This window comes from Eretmochelys imbricata, chromosome 14 (genome assembly GCF_965152235.1).
Source record: "Eretmochelys imbricata isolate rEreImb1 chromosome 14, rEreImb1.hap1, whole genome shotgun sequence".
Classification (NCBI taxonomy): domain Eukaryota; kingdom Metazoa; phylum Chordata; order Testudines; family Cheloniidae; genus Eretmochelys; species Eretmochelys imbricata.
The window spans coordinates 53,473,543-53,485,918 of NC_135585.1; the positions used below are offsets into that span (position 1 = coordinate 53,473,543).

Here is a 12,376-nt window from a genome sequence, read left to right on the forward strand (position 1 = left end):
CATCCTCCAGATCATTTATGAAGATATTGAACAAAACCGGCCCCAGGACCGACCCCTGGGGCACTCCACTTGACACCGGCTGCCAACTAGACATGGAGCCATTGATCACTACCCGTTGAGCCCGACAATCTAGCCAGCTTTCTACCCACCCTATAGTGCATTCATCCAGCCCATACTTCCTTAACTTGCTGACAAGAATACTGTGGGAGACCGTGTCAAAAGCTTTGCTAAAGTCAAGAAACAATACATCCACTGCTTTCCCTTCATCCACAGAACCAGTAATCTCATGATAAAAGGCGATTAGATTAGTCAGGCATGACCTTCCCTTGGTGAATCCATGCTGGCTGTTCCTGATCACTTTCCTTTCATGCAAGTACTTCAAGATTGATTCTTTGAGGACCTGCTCCATGATTTTTCCAGGGACTGAGGTGAGGCTGACTGGCCTTCCCTTGGTGAATCCATGCTGGCTGTTCCTGATCACTTTCCTTTCATGCAAGTACTTCAAGATTGATTCTTTGAGGACCTGCTCCATGATTTTTCCAGGGACTGAGGTGAGGCTGACTGGCCTGTAGTTCCCAGGATCCTCCTTCTTCCCTTTTTTAAAGATTGGCACTCCAGCCCCCCAAGTTGTGCGCCAATTGTGCAAGGTTGCAATATTTCCCTTGCGGGGGCATTAGCTCCCCGGCTTTGCCACCGCTGGGGGAGGTGCGTGTCCTCTTTATTCCTGGGGGGCTGGAGTGGGGAAAATCTCTGGCAATTAGGGCCCAGTGGGTGGATTTGCTTTTTTTTTTTTTAGTGGGCAAAGGCACAGATGCACGTCAGCTGGGGGTCTGGCCCCCTTGTCTCCGGTGGAGCTGTGGCTGATTCACACCAGCCTGGGCTCTGGCCCCAGATGTGCAGCAATCCGACATTATATTTATAAGTAAAGCTGAAAATACTGTAGATGTTTCAGAGACTGAAGGCCTTTTACTTTCCCGCTCAGTTGCGCTGCAGTCTATAGCAGGAAAGCTGCTTTCTGGCAGAGCCATTTTAATTCACTGCTGCAGAATTCAGACTCAATCTTAGTCTTTCCTAACTGTCCACAGCTGTTCGCTTCAGCCTGACTTAATCCTGGGACCCTGTGAAATGAAGCAGAAAGTCACAGTCAGTTTGTTTAGGTGGATGAACGAGCCTGTAGCAGCTCTTCCTCGGGGGGTGTCAGGTTGTGGTTTCTTCTTTCATCTCTGTATTTTCCCCCACAGACCCATTTTGGGAAATGGGTTGGTCAGATGGGGTCCTGGAGAGCCCATGTCCATGTTACCAAACCTTAAGCAACACGACCCCATTATGCCCGTCTTGGTGCACCCCCGGGGGACTCAGCTCTGTAGTACACCCAGTGTAGCTCTGTGCCAAAGAGACACAATCTGGTCCTGAAAGCGAAAGTACAGCCCTGCTACTTGAGCCCTGACCGCTTCAGTTTAACAACCCAGGGCCTGTCTACACAGGAACTGGATCGGAAATAAGGATATTAGTTGTCATTCACACCTTGCTGCAAGTCTGCCTGGGGACTCTTTTATTGAGGACTAAGAAGCAGGGTCGTCCCTAGCTATTCTGGGGCCCTATGCAGCCCCCCCTCCATGGGGGAGGGGTGTGGGGCCCCAGGCCTCCGTGGGGGGGGGCAGGGCTACCTTGGGGAACGGGGGAACCTCCCCCCAGCACTCACCAGCGGCTTGGTTGGAGCCAGGTCGCTGCACTTCCCGCAAGTGAGTGCAGGCCTGATCCTTGCTGCAGTCCTCAGGGGCGGGGCTGGGGCAGAGCAGGGGCGGGAAGAGGCAGGGCAGGCCCTGGAGTAGCACTCAGCTGCACAGGGCACCAGGAAATTTGGTGCCCCAAATTTCCTGGTGCCCGACCCAGCTGCGTACTTTGCGTATGGGTAAGGACGGCCCTGCTAAGAAGGCCTTCCTCGAATTTAGCTTAAATCAGTAAATTACTGCTATGTTTTTGAGTCCTTTCAGGTCTAGTTACTATGTAGGGTGACCAGATGAAACGGACAAAATACCGGGACACGTGGGGGAAGCCAAAAAAACCGCCGGAGCGGAGTTGCCGAAGCGCCAAAAAAAATAAAGAGCGGCCAGAGCCTTGATATCGGGACAAATGGCGTCCCGACCGTGCATCGGTCGCGACGCGGGACAAAGAACTAAAAATCGGGATCGTCCCGATTTTCTCGGGATGTCTGGTCACCCTATTACTAGGTAAAGAAGCCCAAAGGAACACTGTCGTCGTAAGGCCTGTGTTAATTCACAAATGAGGATGTTGCCCACTTAGACATGTTTTACTAGTATATCTGCAATACAGCTTATTATGAGGAGCAGGCCAAATTTTTTCCAAGGGGACGTTTTCCCATTGGAAAATGCTGACGGAATTGAAATGTCCCATGGGACTGTATCGATTTCGTTGAGATTCTTGGTATTTTGCTAAGGTTGAAATGTTTTGCTTTGTATTTTTCTTTTCCTTTTGCCTCTTTTTGTTCTGACTTGAATTTTACCCTCGCATTATCACTCACGATCTCTGTCGTAAGGCTCCAGGATGTCTGTCTTCACACTGAAGCCTGGATGGCTATAGCGTCACTGTGCAGTGATGGAGACAGCTACGTGCATGGCTCAGAGCTCTTTCTGGTCAGAAAGTCACCCAGTCCAACCCTCGCTGTCGTTTGTTCATGGCTACGGTCCAATTTTTCAGTTCTCAGCCATTAGGACAAATTACACCCTGGGACAGCAAGGCATGTAGCGGTGTCATGCCAAGAGTCCTAGGCCGTTGTGATCTCAGAGGTGACGACGGCCAATCACCATGATTATTCTACAGCTAATTTGAATGCAACTGTGCCATTGGTTGCATGAGGGAAAGGGCAGAGATGCTGGTGGGGCAGGGGTAGGGCCTCATGGAAGGGGTGGAGTGGGGCTGGGGACGGGGATGGGGGGCGTTGAGCGCCCAGGGGAAAGAGGGGAAGTCAGCGCCTATGCAGCAGGCTGCAGGTCTGTTTTCTCCCTTGGCCTTGCTGGCACATTTCCTGGACACCCCCACGCTCAGTCTGCCACCCCTTCTTGGAAGTGGAGCCCCTCAGCCCACCCGCCCTAGCAACCTGCAACTCGCGCGAGTAGTTTAAACACACCCTCTGCCAGTAGTGTACCGAAGGTCAGAGCCTCCAGTCCCGGGTGACTGTTTCACATTCTCAGGGCACATGGGGCAGTTGTAGGGTTCCCAACTCTCCCGGACTGGACGCCATTTTGCCGCAACAGCGTCCCCCTTTGCATCAATGGCGTCCAGGAGAGTTGGCAACCCTAGGCAGTTGTGAAGCGTGAAATGCACAGACAGGCTTTTGTCTAGGACAAGTATATTTCAGTGGTCAGGCACTTAAGTGATTGACCCTCTTTTGCTTGTCCTTTGCCTCCCCCCACCTCCATGCCTTGGATTTCCAGGTCAACCTGGAGGCAAATACACAGAAAGATAACTAGCGCCCACCCACCATTTAAAATGCAGTTTGCAGCTTGGTAAAGATACCGGGAGAGTGCATAATCTTGCTCAAAGTCCTAAACTGGACAGTTTCCACAAAGCATTACCGGTGCAAGGCTTAAGTAAGCCGCGATTTGAGGAGTGGGCATCTAAAGCAGTCTTAGATTATCACGACAGCTGAGTCAACCGTGAAATCCGTTCCAGTGCCCTACATTGTGTCTCTCAACTGCTTCAAGTCCCAGAGGAGCTGGTGTGGGACAATCTGCATGGGCTGAACTGGCAAATTACATGGCAAGGCATTTTCTAAACATGAAATAGTAAAACTCGGGAGACACTCACAGTTCTTCACGGACAGGGGCACCGTCCGCCCAGGTCCACTTCCTCTGTGAAGAGTTGAATGTTAATCCAATCCAAACACTTTGACCAGCTGGTATGAGAGGCTGCAGGTAAGCCTGCAACAGAAGCATCTGGCTGAAGGTATTGTTCTAGAAGTCTTTTATTTCTGCCCCGGTGCTAGCAGCACATGGTATTAGACAGACCCCGAGATGCTGCAGTGCAGAAAAATCTAACGGCAATAAACTGGCACAACACGCTGTGCTGGAGAAAGTTGCTCGACTTCTCTGGGCCTCAGTTTCCCCTTTGTAAAATTGGGATCATGAGCCTTTGCTTGACGGTCTGGTCTATTTGGATTGTACACTCTTTGGCTCAAGGACCATGTCTCCTGATGGGCACAGCCAGCTCCCCACAGAATGAGGCCCCCATCCTAATTGGGCCCCACCAGTTGTGCTACCTTAATAGAAATAAACGATGATGATGATGATGACGACATTATTATTCATAATAGATCTAGAATCAAAGCTCTCTGAGCTGCTGACCTGTCAACAAAATATCTGTAACTCACTGCTCGGGTTTGAACCACATTCTTACCCATTACCTTTTCATGGAGATGCCTGGCAGGTCTTTAGATAAGTATTGTTATTTGTGCTCTGGTAGAATTTAGGAACACAGGAATGGCCAGATGGGATCAGACGCAGGGTCCATCTAGCCCAGTGCCCTGTCTCCCACCATGGCCGGCACTGGCTGCTTCATAGGAAGGCATAAGAGCCCCGCAGTAGCAGACATAGGATGATCTCACCCCACACTGGTTCCCATCCTGATCTCTAGTAGACAGATTCTAGATCTCTAACAGATCAATGGCTTAAGCCCTGCAGCGGGAGGTTTACTATCCTGTACAAAGCTCTTCCAGCATTAACTGATGTCTCTGGATATTCATTATCCACATTAGCTTCCAATCTCTTTTTAACTTTTATTTTTGAGCCCCAATCAATTACCTGGGCCCCATTGTGCTAGGTCATGCAGTGGTTCTCGAACCGTGGGTCAGGCAGGATCCCAAAATGGGTTGCGACCCCATTTTAATGACTTGCTGTGGCCCGAGGGCTTCAGCCTGGGGCAGCGGTGCTCAGGCTCCGACTCTCCCTATCTGGCCGGGGCAGGGGGACTTGGGCTCCAACTCCATCCCCACTCCCCCGCCCGGGGTCATGTAGTAATTTTTGTTGTCAGAAGGGGGTCATGATGCAATGAAGTTTGAGAACCGCTGTATAGCAACACGTAACAAAGAGAACAGAGACATGACGAACGGTTCTCTCTGTGCCCCTGACATAAAACGTACGTTACCATCTGTTCCTGGTCCTGGATCACCAAAATTTGAGATCCCTTCCTTGAACAGTCATCACAACTCTTGTTCCAGGTCTCAGTCTCGTTAGACAGCCAGTAGCACTTGTCCCTGTGCAGCACCCACTCCCTGGGGCAGAGTTTGCACCCGGAGCCACCTGCGGGGGGGCAGTGGGAAGAGGCGGAGGTCATTAATGCTTCTGAAGTTTCTGAACTCTGGGGAATTCTTTCCCTCCAGTCAACTGCAGAGTCAGACAAATCTCCCAGAGCTAGACCCTGCAGCCTTTCCTGTGGGCTGGCCTGCTCTCCCCTCCTGGCTAACCCACCACCCTCCCAATTCCCTGAGCTGAAATCAGGTTATTTGTCAGTAAAGCACTGCCGAGAAAACATTAAAGACACAGTGCATTGCAGCAGAGGAAACAGAACAAGTCTTTAGTGCCTGGTGCTGCTGAATGGGAGGGATTCGTTGAATAGTCCAGCGTGACACCCCGCCATATCAGTCCTCAACAGAAATTGAACGCTAAAAGCACACTCACTTGGACTAAAGAAGCAGCTCCCTCAGCTAGTAGCAGTTGTAGACTCCTATCCTTTATGTGGAACAGCCACTAGAGAGAGACACCCATAGCTCACACCCAACCAGTGAGTTATGCCATCAATGTGAATGTAGTTGGGGGGGAGTATTCCTATACCCAGGGCTCACACAGCACAGCACAGCGGTGAGTGGGCCAGGCAGCATGCCCTTTGCGATGCAGGTGTGAAGTGGGCCACAGTGAACTGAGGTTACCTGCTGAGCTTATCTGGGCCGGATGCACAGACTCTGCTTCAGATGAAAAAACAAGTTCTCCAGGCCGGCGTTGCATTCTCTTCCACTTCGGGTTCCTTGAGTGACACCATCGCTTTCTGCGGGGTTTCTTTTCGGACAGGGGCCCTGACAAACTTTGTAACAACATCCTGTAACAGACAGTCAGGGATGGGAACACTGAGAGCACAGGGTTGTGATAGATCAGTGATGGAGGAGTGACTCTGGCTTGGCTGACACACAGACTTGCACCAGTTTAACTTAATCAGTTTTTAAATTAGTGCAAAAGGCTTAAGAGTTGCTTATCTTGTTTTTGATTAACTCTCTTTTAACCCAATGCGGCCCCTATTGTGCGCACAATTATACTGACACTCGAGTGTTTATACTAGTTAATTCACAGCAGTGTAAACACTTTTATATTGGTATAACTACATCCACATTCGGGGCTTATACTAGTTCAGTACATTGGTTCCAAACGTAACTCCAGACTCATCAGTGAAAAGGCACAGGTGAAAAATAGCCAAAGCTCACAGTCTGTTTCCATAGAAGCCGTTTATTTCACTAAGTCACTGCATCAGTTACATTATGGCTCTCAGAGCTGTTGGTTCAGGCTCTTTGCAGACTCAGGCAGTTATCCCTGCATCAGCTATACTTGAGGCCCTTCCCCCGCTCAGAGCAATTGGCAGAGGCTCTTTTGTAGACTAATTATAGAGCTTTAACTGTTAGACTCTCAACGTCTGCTGTCAGTAAATAGTTATTGTCTGCCCACTGTTGTCCTACTTCCCCATAATTTCCCACACCCATGAAAATTGAAAAGATACAAACACAAAAAAGCTTAAAACCCGTAATTTTGAAAGTTTAACTTGATAAAAATAGAAAAAAAAGTGTTTAAAAATAAACACTGATATTATTTGTTGAAATTATACAAAAAAAAAGAAATGAAATCTGCCAAGCCTAGTTATATTGGTGCTTATCTAGGGTGAGAGACTCTAGAAATCTACCTAAAACAGATTGGATTCGATAGAGTTAAAAGATTAGTTGGGATCCTGGACACTTACCCCAAGCGCTCAGCGCAATCACTAAAGTCTGTATGATACAACAGGCCCCCAAAGCTCCTAGGGCGATTTTGTAACAATGGGCACTCGTAGGAGACTCTGGAAAATGAAAGATTTAGTGAAACATCATAGCTAATTAGTTAACTCCAGCAGTGCTTTGAATAGGAAAGATGCTAGAGCAGGAGTAGATGTTGTCAGCCCTGAATCTTAGTTCCAAAATTCTCCCTGCAGCCAACCGGCGTGTTGCCAGATGACACTGGTGATCGGGGTTTAATTCCTTGCCGGGCCACAGATTCCTGGCATCAGCCCAAGCAACTTCACTCAATCTCCGACACTGTGGTGATGAGCATGGGATTGGAACCGAGGAGAATCTCAAGTCTCATTGTCCACTATCCTCTCTTTAGGCTGTAAATACTTTAGGGGAGGGACTTGTTTCTGGTTATATGTCTGTACAGCACCTGGCACAAAAGGGTCCCGATCATGGATGGGGTCTCTAGGCGCTATTGAAAAACAAAGATGAAATAATAACAACAATAACAAATGCTCTTGTCAGCTCCAGCGGCAGGTCGGTAAGACTGTCATTTAAATTGAGTTTGAAAAAATTAGCTTGCAAAATTATTTCAGTGGGAAATACTGGAAATCTGCAAACCTAACTCTGACCTGAGAAGAGGATTTCTTCAATACCAGAATAATAACTGCACATCGAGCACCAGCAATGCCAGAGTCCAGACTCAAGTAACAGTTTTTTCAGATGGGGCCTCCTTCTACTACAGAGTATTTCTGTACAGTCATCGGAGATGCCCAAGGTCACAGATCCAGGATTAGAACCCAGTTCTCCTACTCACTAGACCGGACAGCTCTCATCCAGGGAAAATGCTTTCTACTCGTTCCCTCCTTGAAATCTCTGGCATAAAAATCCAGATCTCAATGGCGGTATGTCTCAAACTGAAGACATTCTACGTCAATACCTTGGCGTCCATCTGGAGACGGACTGGCTGAGTTTCCCCTCTTCGGCCGGAGGTTCAGTACCGTGTAACCTTCGTCGTCCTCCATCTTCCCCAAACTCAGCGGAGCTGCATCTTCGAGCAAACAGATTGAAATAAGAACTAAGTGCGCACACAAGAGTGAAACTGACCAGCCTTTACAAGAAGTCCTGGCAGCTTCTTGGGATTGTGAAACCACACAGGAAATTTAGATTTGTGGGTCGAAACATGCTGCCCAATTCTCAGGTCCAGCTGAGTGGCGCTCTGGTGTCGGACGTATTCAGTGCCCCTGTTTGTGATTCAGAAACATTTTTGAACAGAAAGTGGCTTTTTTTCTAGTTGCAAATCTTCATGGGAAATGTTCATTTCTTCGAAAATGTTTGCAGTTATTTGACAAGAATAGGTGCTTTTCTGCTTTTTCCCTCCCCTTTCTCTCTCTTGTTTTATCTTTTTACCATTTTACCTCTGAAAAAGGAGGAAAAAGAGAAGGGGAGAAAGCTAGAGAAAGAGGGGGTGGAACTAAAAACCTTTCCCCCGCTTCTTATAAAAGATCTGGGAAAATATTTTTTTAAAGATCTTCTGCAAACATGCCACCTTCATACTCTACGGACCCAGAGGCTGCCTTCCCACGTGGTTTGCATTGTGCCAGCTACAGGCATGGCTGAAATCAGGGCATTTCTCCAGTGCAGGAACTGGGGGTCACCCAATGAAATGAATAGGCAGCAGGTTTAAAACAAACAAAAGGCAGTATTTCTTCATATAATGCACAGTCAACCTGTGGAACTCCTTGCCAAAGGATGTTGTGAAAGCCAAGACTATAACAGGGTTAAAAAAAGAACTAGATAAATTCATGGAGGATAGGTCCATCAATGGGTATTAGCCAGGATGGGCAGGAATGGTGTCCCTAGCTTCTGTTTGCTGGAAGCTGGGAATGAGCAATAGGGGATTGATCACTTGATGGTTACCTGGTCTGTTCATTTTCTTTGGAGCACCTGGCATTAGCCACTGTCAGAAGATAGGATACTGGGTTAGATGGATCTTTGGTCTGACCCAGTATGGCCGTTCTTATGTTCTGGCTCAAACCAGGCAGCGAATGGGATCTAAGAAGCCATTATGTCAGCTGGAGATCACTAGAATGCCTCAGAATGTATCAGCTCTCTGGCCACATCTCCACAGCCCCTATATCACCCCCTGTGCCAAGGGGAATAGAGACATCTATGCCCGCTCTGCCTATGGTACTGTTATGAGTATCTCACAATCTCTGTTGTATTTCTCTTCACAACACCCCTGTGATGTAGGACGATGCTGTTTTCTCTATTTTACAGATTGGGAATGGAGAGACAGAGAGGCTAAGTGACTCACCCAAGGTTACACAGGAAGCATGTGTCCGAGCAGGGAATTGAACGCAGATTCCTGAAGTTCTACACTAACAACTTCATTACTGGACCATTCTTCCTCTTGCCAGCCACTGGCTCCCCCATGCCAACGTATTCTCAGCTGCACAGGAGGGGCAACTTGATGGACGGACACTTTGTGCTGTTGCAGTGGCATGAAGGAGCCATATAGAGGGCTGAGAATCTGGCCCAGGTGATATAGTCCTATGGATGTATTAATGAGGCTGGAGATTTCAGCTCCTTCAGATGCAGGATCATTATAAGGCGCATAAAAAAAAATAAACGTAAGTTCAGCCTCATCAGTGAAAAGGCACAGGTGAAAAATAGCCAAAGCCTGCAATCTGTCTCCATAGCACCTGTATATTTCACTAGCGTCGGTTACACCAGGGCAGTTCTTCCTTGAGAGCGATTGACTCAGGCTCTTTGCAAACTCAGGCAGGTATCCCTGCATTGGTTACACTGGAGTCACTTCCCCCATTCACAGCAATTAGCAGAGGCTCTTTTGCAGACTAAGGCAGTGTTAAACTCGTTGCAGATCCCCCCCTTTCAGCGCACTTGGCTCAGGCTCTCTGCAGGTTCAGGCAGACATTTCAGTGTTCGTTACACCTGGGGCAGTTCCTCTCAGAGCAATTATCTCAAGCTCTTGCACACATCACTCAGGTCACCTTTTCAAGCTTTTCTTCCCAGCCATGAGAGGTATAGATCTACTCTTTTTTTTAAATGAAGGTTGAGATTCTGCTCTAATCACATGACTCCGGAAACTGGGGCCCTAATCTTGGGCCTTTAGTTTCTAGGTCTTAATAATCCCCGTGGTTCCTCCAGTTATCTCTCATATCTCCTCCAGTCAAGCCCTCCCACCCCTTTTTCTCACTCGCTGTACCATTCTGAGGCCCTGTGTAGATTTCTCTCCCACAACAACATCCTTGGCCTATACCACAATGGTTCTGTTTATCAAGAGTATGCAGAGTGCAGGGGGTACTTTGCAAAGTGTTTCTGAAACCAGAGCACTTTTTTGACACGTTTTTGCAAGCAGGCAGAACAGCAGTGGCTTGAGATCACACAGGAAAAGAAAGAACGAAGCCAGTCGCTGGTCAAGGCAGCATTTCATCACCTCGCGGCTTGTGTCGTGCAGATTTTCCATTAGATAAATAGGCCTGAAGCCGGAGAATTCGGGGCTGCTCTAAAAATACATCGCTCTGGCTTAAAGCAAAATCTGCCAGTTCACATGCATCTGGGGGAAGGGGGGGAGACGACCAGGGGTTTCAGCAATACGTGGGACTAGAAATGCTGTTCTATTCCATATAGGTTCTTATACCATGCTCATCACCATAGCATTGAGCATCTTCCAGTCATGCATTAAGCAACATGACTAACATCCGTCACACTTGTTTGTTCTCTCACCCTGTCCCCAGGGGGAAAATTGGGTGCACCGGAGTCATGTATTTAAATTAGAGAAGGCCACTCAAAGAGGCGCTCCTTGCCCTTGGAGCAGAAGGTGGGGCGGTTTGGGAAGGTCCTTTGTTCCTGGGAAAATTCACGGCAGTCTGGAGAGAGTTCTGTCTCCTGCACGGGTGAGCTTTCCCCTTATTTTAGAGTCCAGTCGGCCCAGAAGACCAAAGTTATCCCCCATGGTTTTCACCCCAGAGGTGTAGACCCATTCGGAGATCCTAGGCCCAGGCCACGGAGCGCCTTGAAGATCAGGACCAGAAAGAGCTTTGGCTTCCTAGAAGAATGGATCGAGCTTTGTCGGTGAGGCACAGAGGTGTCTGAGCCTTAGGCATTAAGATGTGTCTGTGAATGAACTGAATGCTCCTGGGATAGGAGGGCCTCCTGCATCTGGCACAGTCTGCTGCTGTCCTGGGGTGTTTCAGAGAATGATTTAATAGCTTCATAGATTTCAAGGCCAGAGGGGACCTTTATGACCATCAAGTCTGACCTCCTGGATCATAGGCACCGAATCCGTGGGTGCTCCGGGGCTGGAGCACCCATGGAGAGAAATACTGGGTGCTCTACACCCAGCGGCAGCCCTGCAGGTCAGCGCCTGCTGGTGGTCAGCTGTTCCATGGCTTGCAGGAAGTGCTCGGTGGAGGGGGCGGAACAGGGCAGGAAAGGTGGGGCGGGGCAGGAAGAGGCAGGGTGGGGCAGAAAGAAGCAGGGCGGGGCAGGAAGAAGCAGGGAGGGGGTGGAGTGGGGGGCGTGGCCTGGGGCGGAGCAGGGGTTGAGCATCCCCCCGGAAAATCACACAGTCGGCGCCTGTGCCCCAGATATTATTAATTATCTATTGTCCCATAGCACCTAGGAGCCCTAGGCATGGACCAGGGCCCCCACCATGCAATGGCACATTATTGGGTCTATTATGGAAGCCTCTAGAAGCCCCAGTCATGGATCACACCCCGTTCTGTTGGACACTAGGTGTATTACATTAGGTGTATTACAGGAGAACCTAGAAGCCCCGGAGTATTTTCTACACTGCAAAAAAAGACCCATGGATGTGAGTCTCAGAGCCCGGCTTCACGGTGCTCAAGTCCCGGGGCTAAAAATAGCAGTGTGGATGTTTGGGCTCAGGCTGTAACAACCTGGGGTCTCAGAGCCCAGATTCCGTCCTGAGCCCGAAGGTCTGCTCCGTTATTTTTAGCCGGTAGCGCAAGCCCGAGTCAGGGGATCTGGGCTCTGCCACTCACTGGCACTGTTTTTTTGTTTGCTGTATAGACATACCCCCGGTTGTGGAGGAGGACCAGTTGTGTTAGGCGCCGTACAGACACAGATCAAAAGATGGTCCCTGCCTCAAAGAGTATAAGAAAAGAGACAATCGATGGATACAGACAGACAGACGTGAGCACGAGGAAACAATGCGACGCTGCTGGCCAGCATGACAGGTCCGAGCGCACCAGCAGCGTTCCCGCATCAAGCCCATAACTTTTGCGGGAACTAGCAGGCACCGAGAGGAGGAGACTTAAAAAAACAATAATGCATAGGTCTGTTTAT

At 49.0% G+C, this 12,376-nt stretch overlaps 1 pseudogene across 1 annotated transcript; it reads right to left on the minus strand.

Moving 5' to 3' along the window:
- Window positions 1–861: 861 nt before the first annotated feature.
- Window positions 862–8,067, minus strand: LOC144275078 (killer cell lectin-like receptor subfamily F member 1; annotated as a pseudogene). The gene is made up of 7 exons (XR_013347981.1): window positions 7,983–8,067; window positions 7,473–7,514; window positions 7,018–7,113; window positions 5,945–6,111; window positions 5,164–5,318; window positions 3,829–3,941; window positions 862–1,118 (listed from the first exon to the last, which is right to left on the minus strand). The product of XR_013347981.1 is annotated as a killer cell lectin-like receptor subfamily F member 1 (transcript).
- Between the last annotated feature and the right edge of the window lie 4,309 nt (window positions 8,068–12,376).